Source organism: Trachymyrmex septentrionalis, unplaced genomic scaffold (assembly GCF_001594115.1).
Source record: "Trachymyrmex septentrionalis isolate Tsep2-gDNA-1 unplaced genomic scaffold, Tsep1.0 scaffold147, whole genome shotgun sequence".
NCBI classification, from domain to species: domain Eukaryota; kingdom Metazoa; phylum Arthropoda; class Insecta; order Hymenoptera; family Formicidae; genus Trachymyrmex; species Trachymyrmex septentrionalis.
This window is the reverse complement of record NW_017304620.1, coordinates 439,530-463,310: the sequence shown is the minus strand read 5'-3', so window position 1 is coordinate 463,310 and position 23,781 is coordinate 439,530. Positions and strand designations below refer to the sequence as shown.

The following is a 23,781-nucleotide window of genomic DNA, read 5'->3' as shown; positions in this document are numbered from 1 at the left end:
TGTATATATATATATATATATATATATTAGATCCGAAAACTGTTTTTGAGAAAATTAACATTCTTTGATTTTAACTAAGCTTGAAATGCCTCGTGAACAATTGCCACTCGTAAAGCAGTATAATAAGAATCAGTGCAGATAGAGCGTTACAGAGCCTATAGGGAAGACCGGGGTGTGTTAATACAGTTTTCACAATTTCGGCATATTAGATTTTTTAAACAATTAATTATTATGATTAAAATACACTAATATGATAGAAGAGAGAATTTTTCTCTATATTTTCAAACTAGTAATGATTCTATACACTACCTATACAATAAATGAAATACGAACATACTATGTTGTAATAAACTTCCCCTGATATGTGGGATAAATTGGTACACGAAGTAAGAGAGAAGAAAGCTCAACTGCGAAAAGAAGGTAGAATCGGTTTGTGAGCCGAATTGAAAGAAAATCTGCTACCAGAATAATCTGCACATTTGGACGCCATGTTTAAAAAATCAGCTGTACAATAATACACACGGCATCATTAATGCCTAGGCATTTGAATTTGCAAGAGTATCGAGGCGTATTCCAGACGCGCGTTTCTTTCTAAATATTCATGCATTATGACTAATGGTTATTCAAAAATATAAACTTAAAATTAAACTAAATTAAACTAATCAGTTTAATTTAGTTCAATTTTAAGATTACGTTACATTTTTCGTATTGTTCTTTTGTAAAAAAGAAATTGCCAAATGTTCTCTGATGACAATTTTTCACATAACTTTTATATGAATTGAAATATTTTTCAGAAATACTAAAAAATATTCGAAAAGTTTATATCTTCTTTTGAATTTTTCATACATGTGAATTCTGAAATATTCTGAGATTTCTCATTCCATAATTAAAAAAATATATTTTTAACTTTTTTAGATTTTATAACATTTTATTAGAAATTATACTTAGAACAAATTTTAGAAATCTTAAAATATTTCATTAACATTATATATGAAAAATTCTGAGAAAAGGTGTAGACCAGAGCTTTCTGAGTATTTCTGAAAAGTTCTAATTCGTATAAAAAATGCAAGAAAGTTATAAAATTCTACAGAAATTTTGAAAAATTCTGAGAAAAATTTTCACCAGTTGTGTCTAAAAAAGCGATTTTATTTATAAATTATTAAATTATTTATAAATTATTAAGTTTAGTTTATGTTTAGTTTAATTTAGTTCAATTTTAAGTTTACGTTACATTTTTTAATAATCATTAGTCGTAATGGGTGAATATTTAAAGAGGAACACGCGTCTTGAATATGCCTCAATGCTCTTGTAAATTCAAATGCCTAAGCATTAATTACGCCGTGTGTACGTACGAGCTACTGACGTACATTTCTTGTCATTTCTTCGATTTGTACTTTTAATTGTGAGGTAAATTTTTTTTATTCGGACAACTTTTAAAGGTGAGTGAGATAAGGTTGATATTGCCAATGGCGTTTAAATATGTAGGTTATTTCTCAGCGGATTTTCTCTCAATTTGGCTCACAAACCGTTTCTACTTTTTCTGTTTGCGAGCTATCAAATTGAGTCTCCTTCTTTCTTACTTTGTAATACATATCACGGTGTAAGTTGCTTCTATGATAAATTTTATATTAAATTAACAAAAACGTAATAGAAAAGTAATAGAAATAAAAATCAAGTAGTAGACATGTATTTCTTAGTAAAAATTAAATTAAATCTTTCAAAATTATTTTGTAATAATCAAATAACAAAATGTTATAGAAAAATAAATAAATTATTTTATTTTTACTTCTTATTTTAATATAGAATATTAAATATAAATCACGTTTTGTCAGAGTTGTGGTTAAATGTTCACACGGTACAGTAAGTCAACCTAAATTTGTCTTATACAAGGTATCCCAGAATTAAAAATTATCTTTATGTGTAAATAGAGAGGACTAAGCTGTGTGAGAGTCGCAACATGTCCTTTACAATTTTTTAATTTTTGCAATAGTTAACGAGTTATTAATTATTAAAAATTATCGTAATCCAATCTACTGCTGAATGCAAACGCACAGCGAGATGCAGTCGCCGAGTGAGGTTGCTAGGTACACGCGAAGAGTTATTTATTGTATTAGTAATAAATGCGCTTGCATTCGATAGAAGACTTTCCTAATACGGCGATTTTTAATAATTGATAATTCGCTAACCATTGTAAAAATTCAATAGTTGTAAAGGACTTTTTGACTCATTTTAGTCTGTTCTATCTGCATATGAAAATAGTCCTAAATATTCTGAGATACGCTGTATATGAGTCAATGTGCCTCCATTCCTATATATGTCTGATTTTTATCATTTTATTATGAGAAATTATTTGTACTTAAAATATCGGGTTGTACCTATACTAACAGACTTTTTTTTTAACTAATAATACTGTCCGACACTGATTTTGTCTTTGGCTTACAAAGTATCATTTCCGAAGTATTTATTGACGTTGAATACAATGCTGTCCTTAGAATTTGCCTATCACGTCATATTTCCGAGAAAATTGCAAGAAAATAAGCGATAATTGATGATTTTGATCGTATTTAGAATGGTATTGCGGATAAGGAAATTTTATTTTTCCATTGTTGTTTATTATCCTAAAATGTCATTTTTTTACTTTCAAAATGAGTTTTATTTCTGTATGATTTTTTGACCAAATTTACGAGTTTGAAGTTATCATCGTGTGATGCTTAGTCGAGGAAAATCAGCGATATGATAGAATAATAAAAATAAAACAAGAATAAAAAATAAAAAAACAACGAAGTAATTTAAAAATTAAATAAAAAGGAATATATAAAAAAAAGTGTAACAAAAATCGCCTCTAATATAATGCACTGCAGAAATACATATTATGGATGAATAATTCTCTAGCAACTGTTGCTAAAAAGTCATGTTTAAAAAAGAATGTTACACAATTACATAAAGACGGTGTTACATATGTTAAAGAGAATGTTAACAATTCGTTAATTAAGAATTCAAAACAATAAAATTATATTCGCTTATAGAAGAAAATATAGTTATTGCGATATAGAATCCTTGTTACTTGAGATTTGTAAGACTTCGTATGGAAAATATAGAATTTCCAGATTTACGTATTTCCTGACTTCAATCTTCGCAAGTCTGTTATAGAAACTTCTTTATTTAAATATATAACAATTATTGAATAGTTTCTGGTAGGCAAGAATTATTATGACAAATTATTTTAGAAAATTTGATTTTTTTTTTAAATAAAAAATTTTTGCAAGAAAAATATTTTTTAATAACGTAAAGTACGGCCTTCGCACATTTAAGCTACAGAGGCGCTACTGAGCCAGAGCATCACGTGAGCGCCCGGCGGCTCGGCCGCTGAGCCTCGAACGGTAGTAGGGGTCGCGCGTCGGAATCGGCCCGAAATGTGCAGATCTTTGCAAGCACTAGTATAATATATTACTTAGATTTTTTTCAGCTTTTTCAAGCTGAAGGACATTAATACGAAATTATGAAATGCTTACTTGCCTCTTCTTGAATTATATTTTTTTCTTTTTTTATTATAATACTTGTTTGATTTAAATGAGACCTAAATAAAAATTGGGGGGATTATCAGAATGAGTGTGTAATAATTTCATCGGCTCTCAATTTATTTCTGAAAAATTAAATTCAATTTAAACGAATGTTAATTCAACATCTTAACACTCGGAACTGTAATCGTATTTAAAGTTTGTATATTTGAGTTCCATTTCCAATTATATTGTTTATCACGCTCGCCTATACATGCGTAACTCACTACACATATCAGTTATTGCGAGGAATGTTGTTAAGGTCTCGGTAGTCTAAAGGCTTAGGACGCTCGCACGGAATGCAAGAGATCCGGGTTCGACTCCCGGCCGAGGCAATATTTTTCGCAATAAGTTTATTACAATTTTTAAGATTTGGGAAAATTTAGGTGGATTATCAGAATGATTGTGTGAATCCGATAATTTCATCGGCTCTCAATTTATTTCTGAAAAATTAATTCAATTTAAATGAATGTTAGTTCAATATCTTAACACTCGGAACTGTAAGGCGCTTCATATTTAAAGTTTGAATATTTGAGTTCCATTTCCAATTATATTTTCTTTTATTGTTTCTTTCGTTATAAACGGAACTCAATGTCAACTTACCTCTTGTGTCAACGAGCTCCGATTTCTCCTACTCAGATTATATGCTTATACTCGTATATTCTCTCTCACTGAAGATGTATTTTTCTAATCTTTCTAATTTCTTTTTATTATATTACTGTAAACTTACTTTAATTATTTTCAAGTTAACGTTTTTTTTCAACTGAATAATTTTATATTCGCAATTTTTCAATGAATTAATGAACAACTACTGTTTTATCTCTTCGCAATAATTGATAACTGGACCTTCCATCAGTACAACAGATATAATAATGAGAATTCTTACAATTAATAATATTATATATTTTTGTATTTATTTCGGAATATAGCGAAAATTTGCCTTATATTGTTATGATCGATTATATGTAATAGAATCGATCTTATTTATAATATTTAGATAAAAGCAGATTTAGAAAAAAAAAATCCATTTCCTTCTCCATTATACTCCTTGTTTATAAATAGAATATTTTCAATTAAAAATAACATTAGTTTGAAAATCATCAGAGTAAGTTTATAATAAAAAATAAAAGAGTAATTAGGAAAATTAGAAGACTAATATCTCCGACGGGTGCGAAGCATATAATCTGAGCAGACTCTGTAGTGCTCTATCATTTGCGCCGATATTATTACCGCTTTATTAGTGGCAACTGTTCGCGAGGTATTTCAAGCTTCGATTGAAATCAAAGAATGTTAATTTTTTCAAAAACTTACAGTCTTCGAATTTAATGTGTACATAAATATTAATTATTTGTTTTAATATTGATTTCCCCTAGATTTAAAAGCGATCTGTCGCCATGACTTATAATCACAATTTTCTTAAAAAAGGTATAATTTACGGCTTTACAGGAATTATATTTGATGGCCCTCAATAATCACGTAAAAGTGATTAATCATTAAAATCAATGAAATACATTTTTTGTAAAAGCATAAAAGAAACTTGATCTACTCGTTGAGCATAGCTTATGCTTTTTTCGTTATATATAAATTTTACAAGTTATTTTTTTAAAAAGTTACTTGCTTTTTATGTATTATCCTAAGAATTTAGTGATAATTTTTTATCGCCTAATGAATAATAATGTACATAATAAGGTATGATAATCGGAGGCGTTACGACCGCCTTTGGCGTGCTCTAGAATTTGCTTTTGCGCCCCATCATAAGAATTGCTAAGTCTCTGAAGCACCATTCTCCCGCCAACAGTAACGAACCGCCATGGCGGAAAAAAAATTTTTATAAAAAGATACAGACAAATTATATAGATTGAGACAAAATCTTATAAATTCTTAATTTTTTGTAGATGTTTATGATGAGACATAGAGTGAGGTTCGTCTGTCTTAGAAATTCGTATTTTTTCGTAGATACTCGTAGTGGGACATAGAGTGGTGTTAATTGAAGGTGCAGGATTTCTAGGTTTTTTAGACAAACAACGCCATTTTATATCCCAATACAAATATTTATGAAAAATAAATAATTTCTAAGATATTGTCTCAATCTATATTTCATAAAAGTTTTTCCATCAAGACAACAATTAAAAAAAAAAAAAAAGAATTTCATCAATTTGCATAACACATGAATACAAATGCAATAAATTTCGTATTTTCTTTTGTAATAATTTATTTGACGCTTAATGCAACATACTATTATATTTTCTTAGCTTTTGAATATTCTGATTATGTCTGCAATTGTTACATAATTAAGACTGTTTGCCAATTATTTTTTAATTGATATAGCTCAACCGCGTCTGCGTCATTGTAATTTATCAGATAACTTTTTATTATTTTTAATTTTGAAAAAGATTAAGATTAAAAGATTTTGCAGTTGCCATAGATATTGGCACAGTTAATAAGATCCATAACACTGTTGCTAAATTTGAAAAGATTTTCAGATCACTTTTAGCTAATTTATTTAAAATATCAAGTAAGGTAAAGTTTTATATTAAAACGCTGCTTATTAAAATTTTGCGCCCCTCCAAATTTTGCGCCCTACCCTGGAGCGTACTTGCTTAGTGCCTCGTAACGCCTCCAATAAATAGATACAATTAAAAGAATGATATAGTTCAATTAAAAGAATAAAAATTATTAAAATAAATATTAGAATAAAAATAGTAATTACCTCAAATAACATAAAATTTATTAAAGTTTAAAGAGAATTGATTGAAAAAAAGATAATCTAAAAAATCAGATAATTCTAAATGCCGAAATTTATCCATATCGCAATAAATTATTCCTTATATTTGTTCTATTTATAATTATAATATTTACAACACAACATTTAAGTTGTGTTTGCTTATTCAGTGTTATTTCTTAATAATCGTATAATCAATCATTTTAATATTATTCTAAGTAAATCAAATATAACTTACTTTCTGCCATGGTTAACTCCTTTAGGACGAATTATATTAAAAAATGAGATTATATGTGAATCAGTGGTATTTAATTGTTTATTAATAATTTATTTTATATTTTCCTTCTATTGGTATTTATAAATATAATAAACCATAATAAATTTATAAACTGTTTTAATAAAAAAAATTAATTCTTCCTTCTATTAACTCTTTTTCCTCTTTGTCCCAAAGAAGCTGGTATTCAATATTTATCTTCTACAATTGTTTTTACTTTCAAAATATTGGCTTCCCAAATATTCTATTACATTACAATTAAATGAAATGACATTGAAATTAAATTGTAAAAAGCTATTTTTTATGTATGTTTTACCATGGCTGTAGTATATACATCTAATGCAACTATAATCCAATATGTCTAATATATCATTAGACCTTTGATTTTATAAATTTTATTTTTTTTTAAATGAAGATTATAGTTAATAATGCTTCTATGATTAAATATTTTCTACTATAGTATTGATTTTAGTTGAGTACGAATCTAGTATTAAAACTAGAAAATTAAAAATGGAAAAGTCAATAAAATCAAATAAACAATATTAAGAATCTTTATTTTAGACCGCATATGTGAGAAACACAATCAATACTAAAAAAATGTCTATTACGATCGAAGCTGAATCTTCATCGCTTTAAATAATTCAATCTTGAATTACTAATATACACTATATATATGTACTTGCATATATACCATATTGTAGTCTTTTTAGAATTGCGTGTGGAATTGTTTTTCCGTACTATAAACGCAATTAAAACTATTCTAGTAAAATTAAATAATTTTTAGGTTTTACACAAGTTAAATATAAATATTTTTTATAGAGAGATTACTGAGTATAAAACTTTTTCACATTTTAATTCTTAATTCATTTTTTTGAGAACTTGATTCCTCTTCTAAAATTCCTCTTATAAAATCACAAGATTTTAACGTTCTTAACCGTAACTTTCATTAAATTATCTTTTGAAAAATCAAAGCTTTAATAATATTTTTATTTTCTATTATATTTGAATTAATATTTTGCAAGAAAAATCATATTAGCTTTAATCTCCATAATAAGTTCATGGATTAAAGAATTAAATAATCTGTTTTATTTTAAACAAAATATATTTTTTAAGACACAATATATAATGTTATAAAGTTATTGCATGAGAAATTATATTAAGAGGGCTTTTGCTCAAATTGAGTTGAAAAAATCGATTTTTTTGCATTTTCTTAAAATTTTCAAGAATTCTCAGTTCATGTAAGACGATATTTGCAAAATTGGCAAAGTTTCAAGACCTTAAAGCAGTTGCCGCGGCACGCAAGTAGAAAATTAATAGTTGTCAAAGTTTGTGAGCAATTATTTCGAAAATAAATTATTCAATTGAATATAAATTTGGAGAGGTATTTCGTAAAACAAAGAGTAATAAAAAAAAGTGTTTTTTTATCCGTTTTTTTTGGCTCCTCAATTTTTGAACTGAATTGTGTGCCAAATAATACCCTACAATAAAACATTAATCACAAATAAGTTTCAGATTGAGGTTACAATTGTTATCATAGCTGGATGGGAAGGGTTACGTATTACGTTTACTCGAAAACCCGAATTTTTAAATATTCAAAACATCATTTACGTAAAACTCTGCAGAAGTGCGTTCGCCATACGAGTGAGCATTATTTCGTTAGTTGTAGTGTACTACTCGATTTGATTCAGAATAATCCTAATTAACATTACATATACATTAGAATTAGCTATATATAATATATACCCAATTCTGATATATATAATGTATCTATAACTATTCCTAAAAGACAAAATTAAGAAAGATAAGACTTAATAAATTCTTTCATTCGGAATTGATTTACAAAAATCACCAGGATAAATGAGTTGATCTTGCTTTCATCGGCTGGATTAACTGCGATCTTATCTTCATCAACTGAATCAATTGCAATCTTGCTTTCATCAGCTGTATCAATCTTCTTAAAATATCGAATCTCGTAGACATATGATAATTCGATAATGAACTTTAATTCCCCCCCCCCCCTCCTTGCCCAGTTGATAATAATTATTACCTCAACTTGAAACTTCTCTGTGATTAATGTCTCATTATAAGATATCATTTAGTACATAGTTGAGTTTCAAAATCGGGGGCCTAAAAATGGACTATTTTTTGAGTCACTCTTTCTGCTGAGGGTGAATCTATAAAGCCATTGTCTTTTTGAAATTAAACATTCTTGGGCGTTTTTGAAGATAAAAAAAAGTAAAAAAACCGTATTTTATGTTTGTTATGCTGTTATTTTGGCAATATTTAGAATTTTTGTATTAAGTTTATCCCGTAGAAAAAAATGTTTTTTATAACATGCTTTCGGTTTTTTGTTTTGCAGACAAAATGAAGACAAGATATCATGCCCACCAATTTAAAGATATCTTCAAGTTGCGGAGGATATTTTATATTGACAATATAATAAGTATAAATTAATTATTTTTAATAGAAAGAGTAAATATACACAAATATGTAATAAATAAGCTCTAGAAATTAAAAAAAATCGAGCACCTTTGTCAAAAAAAAATTTAAATATCACTAAATTTTTGCCCAATTCAGGCAAAAGTCTCCAGCATAATTGATTTATTATTAGACTTCTTTATAAGAATATAATAAATTGTACTGAAAAACAGCGTTAATCTGATGTTTTTAAAAATATCTATATAAAAAAGTATATGCATAAATTGTCTCATAATTGTGGATTACCTCTCATGATTAGAAACAGTGAATTAAATTACAAATAATTAAACTAAACTGAAAAATTCTGCCATTTTGCCATTTTCGCAATCATTAATGAAATAATAATTAATAAATGTAAATAAATACACATCCGCGCAAAGAAACAGCTTACGTGTTTAGCGATGCTAGAAGCACAGCAGCGAAATATTTGAAGGTATGTTCTATGAATAGTACAACAATATGTATACACTGTTTCTGATTATATATTCTGTGTGTACAAGACTTTTCTAAATACTTACAATCAGTTTAGTCCACTCTACCTGTACAATGAACGCTGTGTCAATAATAGGTCTGTTTTTTATTTCTGTGTTAGTCTGCACTAGAATTTTCTTTGTCGCTTTTGCCAAATATCAAACATATGCCTATTCCACCTTAAGTACCAAAAGTGTATACTAGTTCAGCTATAGAAAATAGAACCATTAATTTATATATTTAAAAAAATTTTTTTAATTATTTTGAACCAGACTAAGTTTTCATAAATTTTTGGATGCTGAAAACAATACCATAATCAAATTTCACTAATATATCGTGTGTCTGAAATAATAATAGCCAAAGATTGAATCTTTTTTTATGCCTCAAAATAAAAGTTGTTCCTGATAAATTTTAATGCGTTGAATACGAATGTGAAACCAAAAATGTACCACATTAAGTTTTTAAAATATTTTAACCTAAAGGTGCAAAAATTGAGATGTTTGACTATCTTTAATGATTTACAAAATGTTTAATAATTTTTTTCAGTATTTAGGCGGATGTTACATTAAAGTCTTATTCGTACTCTTTTCTCAACGTATATTCGATTACTATGATCCGATTGCTTTTTTTCCAACAATTTTTATAAATGCAATTTTTGAATTCAAGGTATATATATCCATTCCATCTCTCTTCCTACCTAAGAGCGTTCGATTTTTTCACACAAAACTAGTTCTACTCCATCTTTCTATCTGCCTAGGGGCGTTCGACTTTCCACGAAAAGATTTATTTCAACTCTCGCCCTGCCTAAGGGCCGATTTTCTGCGAGAGGCGATGTTCACTTCACCTCTTCTCTAGGATCTCTTCTAGGCAGAACGGGAGGTGGAAAGGATTTTTCATTAAAACAGAACAAATTAAATTCTTTTGTTTCTTAACGCGAAAGAGTACCTACATATACCTACATGTAAAGAAAATACAAGGTATAATTATCTCGAAGAGTTTGAGTTAGAGAAAAATAGATACATTTTTAAAGATTATGCATTAAAAATTTGTTTATTATAATACTATCAAGTCTTAAAAATCTGGAAAACAATCTCAGATTTTTTCAAATACTTGTTTGTTTACAAATAAGCAGTATATTGTTTGTATACAAATAAAAAATATTAGTGGATACAAATAATCCATAAATATTTTTTTATTTTTGGAGGTAAGATTATTATAATTACCCTCATATGTATATTGTGTAATGTTAAACCTCATTTTATGTAGCAAAGTGCATGTCTGGGTGCAGCGGGTTTTCCTAGGGAGTAGACAGGGATGATGATCAGAAACTAAACAAGTATTATTTGATTGGACCTCGCTTTGCATAGGAAGTTATAAACCCATGTGGGGTCTCACGTTAGAAATTATAATATAAATCTATGTAACTTTACGTAAAATGGCTAGATGGAAAAAAAGCATAATAAAAGAAATAAAAAAAGAATAAAAAAAATAAAAAAAATTCTATTATGGATAAAAGTTTACCTTTACACAGCTTATCCCAAATGATTTCTGACTAATCTTAACCTTCAAGGAGATCAAGGTTATCGACCTTTTGCGACGTTCATTGTTCATGAAAAAGTTATTAACAAAACAATTTTTATAATTGCAATTTTTGAATTCAAGGTATATATCCATTCCATCTCTTTTCCTGCCCAAGAGCGTTCGATTTTTCACGCAAAACTAGTTCTACTCCATCTTTCTATCTACCTAGGGGCGTTCGACTTTCCACGAAAAGATTTATTTCAACTCTCGCCCTGCCTAAGGGCCGATTTTCTGCGAGAGGCGATGTTCACTTCACCTCTTCTCTAGGATCTCTTCTAGGCAGAACGGGAGGTGGAAAGGATTTTGCTTCATAGGAAAAATCCAAAGCCCCTATGTAGTGGAGTGTAAAGTAATTCTAATATTGTATAATAAATATATAGTAGAAATAAGATGTTACTTCTTACACTTATTTATTAATAACTTTTTAAGGAACAACGAATAACAGTTGAAATCTCTTGGAGGTCAATCATAGTCATGACCTTGACAATATATATCGAAATCAAGATCATTGGCAAGGTTCCAACCAATCAGCATATTTACCGTCGTGATTTTTCTTTCTTATTTTTTACATTTAAACTTTAGAAAATCCGAAAATAGGATCATCAAAAAATAGTCATTATACATACACTGTTACAATATTACTTGTAAAGTTTCAGCTCAGTCGGAAGGATGTCTCATTCGGAAGAACACTTGCAAATTGATAAGCACAATTCTTATTCACTTAAGGGGACCCTAAAGATGAATAGTTGTCATATTGATAATACCATTTACACACAGACTATTTACGTGTTACTGACACATCATTAATACATCACTACATTAATATCTCACTCACGCATGCCACACATACACATAAATTTTCATATAACAATTAAGTTTTAATTAGACGTCTAAGTTCAATTTTAAGAACTCCACACTGTTTCTTCGTGCACTAATCTATGGACTACTATTTTATAAGTATAGATTGTACAGCTTTTATATGAAGTAAATACTGTCACGACATGACAGCTCTGGAGCGCCATATTGGACTAAGAAATGGTAAAGATCTCTAATTTCGAAATATTTTTTGTCGTTCTCAATATAGACTCCAGACACGTATTAATGCGTATACTTTAATCCTGGAAAAGAATTTCCAAAACAGTAAGAGAGAAAAAAGTAATTGTTATACAAAAATTATATAATTTAGTCGGTAATATAGACTGTTTTAGGATCTAATGGTAAATCTTCGAATGAGCTACGTCCTCGTAAAAAAAAATTATTCATTTCTCATTCATATATATTTGACTCCTGATTGCGACAATACAAAATGGTGCTCATTCATGTTTGACTGTTATATTGAAAAAACATGTTGAAAGATAAGTTTTTTGCGATTATCTTTGAAATTATTCGTATTATGAGAAAAAGTTTCAAGCAAAAAAATGTTTATCATTATATTTTCTACAAAAAAATCTTATATGTAATAAATGTATATTCAATACCTTAGTTGATATATTTGAAAAACTGATAAATAGACCATCTAAAATTCAAATGATGCGCCTTACTAAACAAATATAAATTTTAACTCAACAATAAAAAAATTAAGTAAGTACAAATAAAATGTTTGAAAGTGGCTAAACAATTACAAAAGATAAATAATAAAGAGCATACAACCACAGCAATAGATGTTAAACAAGGTGTACAAGTATGAAATGCGGATTTTTTTAAAAAAAAAAAACATGTTAAATTCGGAAGAATGATAAAAAGAGTTTTATTCAAAGTATGCTCCATTGCTAGTTACACATTTTTCCCATCTTTCGGGCAATTTGTGGATACCACGCCAGTAAAAATCTTCCCCCTTTGCCGCGAATCATTCATCGAGCCATTTTTTCACATCTTCGCATGAACCAAAGCACTGCTCAGCAAGTGCGTGACCCATCGATGCAAACAAGTGGTAATCGGAAGGAGCCAAGTCTGGTGAGTAAGCCGCATAGGGTAGAACTTCCCAGCTGAGTGCTTCCAACATGTCGCGAACTGGTTTTGCCGTATGTGATGAAGCATTATCATGAAGAAAAATGACTTTGTGTTGTCTCTTTTGGTATTCTTTTTTCAAGCAGTGAACGGTTCAAATCGATTGTTGTAGCGTCCAGCATTAACCGTTTCACCAGGTTGTAACAGCTCATAATTGACCACACCCTTCTGGTCCCACCAAACATAGAGCATCGTTTTTCTGCCAAAGCGATCCGGTCTTGCGATCGATGTGGATGGTGCGCCTGGGTCTACCCATGATTTTTTGCGCTTGGGATTCTCAAAATAAATCCACTTTTCATCCCCACTAACGATACGATGCAAAAACGACTTCCTTTTGTATCGTGCAAGCAAAATTTCACATGTGTTTTTGCGCCTCTCCATCTGCCTGCCGTCCAACTCATGCGGTACCCATCTTCCGGTCTTCTGAATCTTTCCCATCTCTCGTAGGCGATTGGAAACAGCTTGTTGACTAACGCTCAATTGCTCTGCGAGTTGTTTTTGTGTTTGTGAATCATCTTCGTCCAATAATGCTTGCAATTCCACATCTTTGTACCTTTTTGGCGGTTTTCCGTGTTCCTTGTCTGTAACATCGAAGTCACCACTTTTAAAACGCCGAAATCATCGTTCACACGTATCTTGCGATGGAACATGTTCACCATAAGTTTCTCGAAGTAATCGGTATGATTCAGCAGCAGTTTTCTTCAAATAAAAACAAAAAATTAATGCTATCCGCGAATGTTCTTTGTTTGGTATAAATTTCGACATATCGAACACAGCAATACAACACTATGCAAACACTTTTTCAATTTATCACTCGTGCGCGTCTGACACTTGTTGATGGCACTTCAAAATGGCATAACAGTCAAATTTTTATACCACACACTGCATTGATGCGCCATCTGTTTTCTCAAATCCGCATTTCATACTTGTACATCTGGTTATTTAAAATTCCAAATAAATATTGGGTCGTCCGGAAAGTTCGTGCGTATTTTCCGCACAGACTTTCCGGACGACCCAATAGATAGATGTTTCGATCAAGATTTGACCATCATCAGTACACAAAACATAAAAAATGAAAGACTTACAAACTAAAACGCAAGTCAGATGTTAAAATAAAAAATTACATAGAGAGTTAATAAGCAAAAGGTACATACAATTACAGCCGAAATGATCGCAATTTAAAAGTTAAAATAATATCTTCTCGCTTATGGTATGAAATAACAATATGAATAGAAGTCAGGAGAGCTGTTACAATTTTCTGATAAAATAATCTGTTGCAATTTCTATTTCTTTTAAGAAGTGATGAGAAATTCTTCACTTCATGTAAAGATACGGAATTTTCAAGTTCTATTACAAAACAAAACAAAATCTTTTCTTTATCTTCAACATAATCCATACTACTACAATATATAACAGCTCGCAGAAAATTAATTTAAAATTATGATGTATTAAAACTTACCACGTATCTTATGGCACAAAACTCATCAGTACGAATCGGAATATAAAAACCTTTAGTACATTAAGTATATTAAAAATTACTCTTGACAATAATGAAAAACCGTCATAAACCGGAGTCTATTTATATTATAAGAAAGGAAAGCAGAGGAAACGAATATGGAAGAAGAAATACTAAGAGTGGGGAGCGGAACTATTTCCAATGAGTGAGAGATAAATTTCTGTGTCACTCTGTTTATTTAATCCATTTTCTTGCTGTTTGATATGTATCATTTCCGAAACCAACCTTTTATAATAAGAACGTTCGAAATCAAGAATTCTGGAGTTTTCCCAATCTTGTGATCATTCTTCAGTTTATGACACGAAATAACAGATAAAGAATTAGAAGATTTCTTTAAATCTTTAATGTGTCCTTTCAGTCGCGTCTTCAACTTCCTTTTTGTCTGACCCACATAAGAATGATTACAATCCTGACAATTAATTTAGCAAACAACGTTAGAAAGTTCTTCTTTTTTAATCTTGTCCTTGTCAGTTTTTATGAACGTGCTCATACTATTCATTGGTTTATATACAATACTAAATCAAAATCAAATTTACATATATAGAATTTGAATTTTTCAGAAGTTTTTTTAAGATAAGGATTGGTAAAAAATTTTTTATTAATATTAAAAGAATCCGAATTAGAATTGACATTATGTTCTTTAATTAACTCAAAATTCTTTTTTGAAGACAGAGTTTTTATTCTATTATTGATCGTTGTAAATAAAAATTTTAATGGGTATCCATTCTGTTGAAGAGTTTTGATTAGAGAAATGATATTGATATCATGGAATTTTGGATAGGAAAGGAATAAAATTTTGTCTAACAATCCAATTATACAACACCCCTTTTACGTTCCATAGGATGATAAGAAAAAAGTTTAGATATCTTCCGGAATTTGTAGGCTTTTTGTAATTATCAAAAATAATTCTCCCATCCTCAATTAAAAGTGTGACATCCAAAAAATTTATACCTCTATTATCACCATAATCGACAGTAAAATTAATACGTTTGTGGTAAGAATTGAAAGAACCCAATATAGTATTAATAAGATTATTCGGAGCCGCAAAAACAATGTCATCCACATAATGATAGAAAAATGGAATGATAGTGCGTGGTTAATGTATTAAATATATTACATTCCAAATCCTGTATTACCACGTCCGCTAAAATTGAAGAGAAAGGAGATCCCATGGGCAGACCAAATATTTGTTCATAAATAACTTCATTAAACTTAAAGAAAATAGATTTTAAAATAATAAAAATAGCTATTGTATTTTGAACTCGTGGAGAAGAATAGACGTGTTATTGCAAATCAAGTTCTATCTTCCCAAAACACTCTTTAAAGCTAATTCATTAGGAATGTTGGAATACATGGACGAAATGTCAAAAGAAACAATTTGGTAATCTTCCTGCAAAGATATACCAATTAATTTTTTTAACCAAATCAAAACTGTTTTTTATATAACTAAAATTTTTTTTAAAACTTTGTCTAACTAACTTTTTTAGATGTCAAACTTTTAATTGAGGATGGGAGAATTATTTTTGATAATTACAAAAAGTCTACAAATTCCGGAAGATAACTAAACTTTTTTTCTAATCATCCTATAGAGCGTAAAAGGGGTTTTGTAATTGAATTGTTAGACAGAATTTTATTCCTTTCCCATCCTAAATTTCATGATATCAATATCATTTCTCTAATCAAAACTCTCCAACAGAACGAATACTCATTAAAATTTTTATTTACAATAATCAATAATAGAATAAAAACTCTGTCTTTAAAAAAGAATTTTGAATTAATTAAAGAACATAATGTCAATTATAATTCGGATTCTTCTAATATTAATAAAAAATTTTTTAAAATTCATTACCTTAAAAACGTTTGAAAAATTCAAATTCTGTATAAGTAAATTTGATTTTAATTTAGTATATAAATCAATGAATAGTATGAGTAATATATTCATAAAAACTGGCAAAGGCAAGATTAAAAAAGAAAAGCATTCTAATGTAGTTTACAAAATTAATTGTCAGGATTGTAATCATTCGTATGTGGGTCAGACAAAAAGGAAGTTGAAGACGCGACTGAAAGACACATTAAAGATTTAAATAAATGTTCTAATTCTTTGTCTGTTATTTCGTGTCATAAACTGGAGAATGATCACAAGATTGAGGAAAACTCCAGAATTCTTGATTCCGAACGTTCTTATCATAAAAGATTGGTTTCGGAAATGATACATATCAAACAGCAAGAAAATGGATTAAATAAACAGAGTGACACAGAACGTTTTTCCTGAAATTTATCTCCCACTCATTGGAAATAGTTCCGCTCCCCACTCTTAGTATTTCTCTTTCCATGTTCATTTTCTCTTCTTTCCTTTCCTAATATAAATAGACTCCGGTTTGTGACGGTTTTTCATTATTGTCAAGAGTAATTTTTAATAAACTTAATGTACTAAAGCTGTGTTAGCATAACAACCGTTAGTCTCGGGGAAGGAAAACTAGTTGCAGTAGTGATCCCCGGGGTGGGTGGGTCCCAATCACCACGACACAGCGCGTCCTCGGGTTGCGGATAGAGGAAAAGCCTCGCTATCTCGGTTGAGGATAGAGGTTAGCTGCGAATAAATTGAATAAGCAGTCGCGGATAGCCGATTGGAATGGTCCTCCTGTTTGGGGATTGGGCGTGGGTTTGATAGGCTCACACCGTGAAACGACTTTATCTAGAAACAACCAAAACTCGTCATGGATTCTTCTGGGGTAAAATGTTCCGGAGGTAAACTAGTCCCCCGTTCGAATCTCCGGGTGGGGACTACCTCGGGGAACTCATGTCGCATAAAGTAAAAAAACGGGAGAGATATCAAAGTGGGTAGGTGGAACGTCCGAAGTCTTTACAGACCTGGGGCGTTTCAATCGATGGTCGGGGAGGTCGAAAAGTACGGGGTAGAAGTTGTCGCGTTGCAAGAAACAAGATGGGCCGGGGAAGGTTCGCTTAATGCGGGTTCGTACACGCTTCACTATGGAGGGTCGGAGATCCATAGTCTTGGCATCGGTTTTATGATTAATAGGAAAATCTTATCCGCGGTAAAAGACATTAAATTTATAAACGAAAGATTAGGATTGCTCGTTGTGCAGGGCCAATGATACAAGATCGCGATAATCAACGTACACGCGCCGACGGAAGATAAAGATGGCGAAATTAAAGACGGGTTCTACGAAGAACTCGAACACCTCGTGGATCAATTACCGAACGATTACATGAAAATAGTCGTGGGAGATTTTAACGCGAAAATCGGTAAAGAGGACATTTTTAGACCAACGATCGGGCTCGAAAGTTTGCACGAGGAAAGTAACGATAACGGAGTGAGGGTAATTAACTTTGCGACCGGCAAAAATCTTATCGTCAAAAGCACGTATTTTAAACACAAAAATATCCATAAACAAACTTGGATTTCCCCGGATGGAGGCACGCGTAACCAAATTGATCACGTTCTTGCAGATAAACGGCGTCACACGAACGTACTCGATGTCAGGTCTTATAGGGGGGCGGATTGCGACTCGGATCACCTCTTTGTAATTGCCAAAATCAGGGAACGTCTTTCGCTAAACAAAACTAACGGGCAGTTGTTTGGAACTAAACGTCTAAATGTACAAGGTTTGATCGAGGGAGAAAACGGAATAAAATACGCGGTCGAAGTAACGAATAGACTCGCGGCTTCAAAGGAAATAGATGAATCGGATGATAACACGGTTGATAAACACTGGGAAAACGTACGAGACGCGATAGTAAAATCGGCGGAGGCCACGGTTGGTTTTTGTAAAAGGAACAAAAACAAGCCGTGGTTTGACGAAGAATGCGTAAAAATTGTTAAAGTACGAAACGAAGCGCGCATCACGTGGTTGGCTCAAAATACGAAGGAAACTCGGGATCAGTTTCTTAAGATTAGGCAAGAGGCTCATAATATGTTTAAAATTAAGAAGCGTCAATACTTAAAACGTAAAATTGAAGAAATAGATGAAAATTGTAAAAGCAGTAACGTACGAGGCACGTACATGGGGATAAATAATTTTAGAAAGGGATTCCAAGCTAGGACGGAAATGGTGAAAGATGAGAACGATAATTTAGTTACGGATACAACGGCAGTTTTAAACACATGGAAAAATTATTTTGATCGGTTATTGAATGTCGAATCTGAAAACGACCGGGAAATAGAGAATTTTGAGTATCACACGGCTGAACCTAGGATTAACGAACCGACAATTTCAGAAGTAGAAAGCGCGATTAAAAAATTAAAAAATCACAAAGCACCGGGTAATGACTTGATTCCGGCGGAACTGATTAAATGGGGGGGAAGTAGATTGATAGAAGAAATTCAGAAATTAATTATCTTAATATGGAATAAAGAAGCATTGCCGGAACAATGGAAAGATTCAATTATAATCCCGATTTTCAAAAAGGGGGACAAAATGAGTTGTAATAATTACCGGGGTATCTCACTTTTACCTACATGCTATAAAATTCTGTCGAATATTTTATTAATGAGGCTTGTACCATATGCAGATGAGATAATTGGAGATCATCAATGCGGCTTTAGGAGAAATAGATCGACTGCGGACCAAATCTTTACTATTCGGCAAATCTTGGAGAAAAAATGGGAATTCGACCAATCGGTACATCAACTTTACATTGATTTTAAAAAAGCGTATGATTCGATAAAACGGGAGAAAATGTATGAAATTTTAACTCGGTGGGGGATACCCAAAAAATTGGCTAACTTAGTCCAAGTTTGTTTAAAAGATACCAGAGGTAGAGTAAGAATAGGTAATCAAATGTCGGAAACTTTTAATATTCATAGCGGATTAAAGCAGGGGGATGCATTGTCACCTCTTCTGTTTAATCTAGTATTGGAATATGCTATTAAAGAAATGCAGAAGAGTAATGATGGTTTGCAGTTGAACGGTACAACACAAATATTAACATATGCGGACGATATTGCTTTGTTGGGAGATAATAAAGAAACACTAATAAATAACGCTAAAATTCTATTAGATAAAACGAAAGAACTGGGGCTGCAAATAAACGTTGAAAAAACTAAATATATGGTCACTGATAGAATTCAGAATATTCATAATAACGGAAACCTGGTCGTCTGTGATAAAATTTTTGAACGGGTTAGCAATTTTAAGTATTTAGGATCGATTTTAAACCAAACTAATGAAATAAGAGAAGAGCTCAAGAGAAGAATTAATTTGGGGAATGCGTGCTTCTATTCGGTTAAGAAACTACTCGGTTCGCGGATATTGTCTAGGCGCTTAAAAATTAGAATTTACAGAACGATTATTTTACCGGTAGTCCTTTATGGCAGCGAAGCGTGGTCACTTACATTACAAGACGAGAAAAGATTTAGGGCTTTCGAAAATAAAGTACTTCGAAAAATCATCGGGGCAAAACGCGATGAGGAAACGGGCGAATGGAGAAAATTACACAACGCAGAATTACATCAATTATATAATAGTCCGGATATTATTAATGTCATAAAATCGCATCTATTAAGATGGGCAGGTCACGCGGCGCGTATGGATGAGAATCGAACTGCATATAAAATACTAATTGGTAAACCGGATGGGAAAAGACTATTGGGTAGACCAAGACGTAGATGGGAAGATAATATTAGAATGGACCTTAACAAAATGGGGTACGAGGGTACCCCATCACAAATGGAGGGATCTTGCTCAGGGACGGGAACAGTGGCGGGATTTGGTATTTGCGGCAATGAGCTTTCGAGTTCCTAACGCCTAATAATAATAATAATAATAATGTACTAAAGATTTTTTATATTCTGATTCGTACTGATGAGTTTTGTGCCATAAGATACGTGGTAAGTTTTGATACATCATAATTTCAAATTAATTTTCTGCGAGCTGTTATAGTATGAATTATGTTGAAGATAAAGGATAGTTTTTTTTGTTTTGTAATAGAACTTGGAAATTTCGTATCTTTACATAAAACTTCTCATCACTTCTTAAGAAAAATAGAATTTACAACAGATTATTTTATCAGAAGATTGTTAACAGTTCTTCTGACTTCTATTCATATTGTTATTTCATAAACGAAAAGAAATTTTTTAACTTTTAAATTAACATTAAATTAACAACTGACATACAGTACTTCAGACATTAACTTATCGAAAAAATCGCAGTACAAAATTAATTATCGCAAATGCTGGCATGTTTAACATATTCACATATTCGGGTCTTGATGTATAACTCGAAATTATTTACATACGAACAGTCAAATGTGTTTCGTATCTCTTGGAAAAGTTCTAGTTAATAAAAAAAATAAAAGGATTTCTTACAAAAAAATAAGCGTAACTAAATTAACATACCGGAATTCTAATAAGTAATAAAAACTCACCAAAAATCATATGCAAATTATTCGAACAAGTGTATCCATATAAGTATAAATAATCATTAGAATATATAAAAATAAGTAGAACGCAGATGTGTAAGACGGACATTGTGTGTCGATTATTATGTACGCTCGCTGACACAGATCATCACGGACTGAGAGAAGAGACGTCAGTACCGAAAAGACAAACTTTATTTACAATAGGTATGCTTTATAAAGACCAGTGTCAGTTTTTAAATTTAGACTGTTTTTCTGCTTCTTAATATTGAGCATCTCGGAAATTAAGCGTTTCCTGTAGCAAGGCTCTTCATCTAAAATTTTAACATTATCCCATTGGAAATCATGATCATACTGCAGTCTGTACTCCGTTATAACAGAACAGACAGAAGTGTCTAATATGATTACAATGTTCTGTAATTCTAGTTTTCAATTGTCTGTCCGTCTGTCCAATGTACGACGCATCACAATTATTACACGATATCTTGTACACTACATTGTTCTTAGATATGGAGACAAATATCCTTTTGTACTTTAATATATTTATCCATTTTATTAGGACTATGAAAAGATACTCTGATGTCGTTTTTATTGAACCGTTTAAATTTTTCTGTGTGAAGAGAAATAAATGGTACCGTAAGCCAAGATGCAGATTCATTCACACTGACATTGTCAACCAAATCTTTATGTGCTATGTGTCTATTTTTAATTAAATTTTTTATATGTTGATTAACTGTGTAAAAATAAAAGTTAATGAGTAGTCATTATCTAGTAAAACGTTTATAATAAATGTCAAATTTTTTGTATGAAACATAAAGTCAGAAATTAATAAAGTTCTGTCAACTAGCGAAAAAATTGTACCCTTCTTTTGTGCAATAGGATGATTTGAGTTGAAATTTAAAAACTTCCCTGAGAAGATAGGTTTGCGATACTAATCAAAAATAAAACAATTCCTGTTAATAGGTATAGTGATATCCAAAAAATTTATTTTATTAATATTTATTTTATTAATATTTCCCCCTATTTCTGTAGTGAATTGAAGACGCGGATGAAATGAATTAAATTGTTGTAGTAAAATATCAATTTTTGAGGGAGAAACTGTAGTACAAATGTCATTTACATATCTATAATAAATTAAAATATCCAAATTCAACGACATCAAGGACACCGTCTCTAATCTCCTCAATACTAGGTCGGCTATTACAAGTGATAAAGGAGAGCCCATGAAAGTGCTTTGCTTATAAATTTTATTGTCAAATGAAAAAAAAGTGGAGTTTAAAACGAACCATATCGCTCCCAGAAATTCATTCTTAAACAGAGAGCAATCCTTGGAAATAAAACTCCATTGCTCATTCATGTAATCAACTGCTATTTCTATTGGAACATTCCAAAAGTGATATAACGTCCAATGAAATTAATTTATGTTTACCTGTAATGTATAATCTTTTTAATTTTTCTACTAATTGGAAGCTATTTTTAATGTAACTATCCGCCTTAGGAATAGTCTTGAATAATACAATATATTGTGCAAATATATAGCCAATGCACATAGCGGACTGTCTATCGATGAGACAATAATTCTGAGAGGACAACTCGGTTTGTGAATCTTCGGCAATCCATAAACTCTCGGAAGTAATCCGTCACTGCAATATAACGTTTTGTACTTAGAGTACTTGATAAAATCTTTCGTTTTCCATCTAGTGAACATAGTCCTTAAAATTGTCGTAAGTTTCATGGTAGGATCTTTCTTAATAGAAACATACGTGTCTGAATCACCTAATAATGTTGTCATTTTATTTATGTATGTGTCTTTGTCCATAGCAACCGTGACTTTATTTTTGTCAGCGTGCGTGAAAATAATGTTAGGTTGCACCGATACGAATGTATATGTGTCAGATTCCAATTTTAATAATTGTTTATCTGTAGGAAATGTAAAAATAGGAACAGAGATAATCTTATTCAAGATAGGAATAGAATGATTCGTAACTTCAATTGTCCTATCAATGGGCATTCTCTGTGTGCTACTCTCAACACTCTTTATGCATTCAAAGATTATCTTATTTTTGTTATCAAAAGAAAACGCAAAATTCTCTCCCAATTGTAATAAAATTGAATGTTACAAAGAATGTCAAAGGAAGATAGATTCACAAACAGGCACATCAGGAGCACAAGTTACAGTATGATCATGATTTCCAATGGGATAATGTTAAAATTTTAGATGAAAAGCCTTGCTACAGGAAACGCTTAATTTTCGAGATGCTCAATATTAAGAAACAGAAAAATAGTCTAAATTTACAAACTGACACTGAAGGCATATCTTTATAAGGCATATATGAGGTGTGGCTATTAAATAACGAGACTGTGCGCGCAGAAGGCGTCCTAGAGGGGTAGGGTGGGAAACGAATGCAGCGTTGGATAGCTGGAAGTGTCTGCTATTCCAGTACGAAAACACGTTTTTGTCGCAGTAGTAGTATTTTTTTTATAGATGTTAGAAACGAACTTGTTTTTTTCTCGTGCCGATAACAATGTGTGACGAAAAACACGAGCAACGGATCAATGTGAAATTTCTCGTTAAATTAAAAAAAAACTCCGACTGAGTGCTATAAATTGTTGAAAGAGGCCTATGGTGAGAATTCTCTATCTCGTGCGCGTGTTTTCGAATGGTATAAACGGTTTTCTGAAGACCGAGAGAGCACCAAAGATGACCAACGTCCAGTTCGACCTGTCCCTGTTTCAACTCCGCAAACAGTGACCAAAATCAATGAAATGACTGAATGGGTTCCAGAGGGACCCAAAC

General features: G+C 31.1%; 1 protein-coding gene across 12 annotated transcripts in view; it reads right to left on the bottom strand.

The window, feature by feature from the left end:
- LOC108745695 (glutamate-gated chloride channel) overlaps positions 1 to 23,781 on the bottom strand; it is a 549,841-nt gene that overhangs the window by 234,125 nt on the left and 291,935 nt on the right. The gene's annotated exons all lie outside the window — the stretch shown is intronic.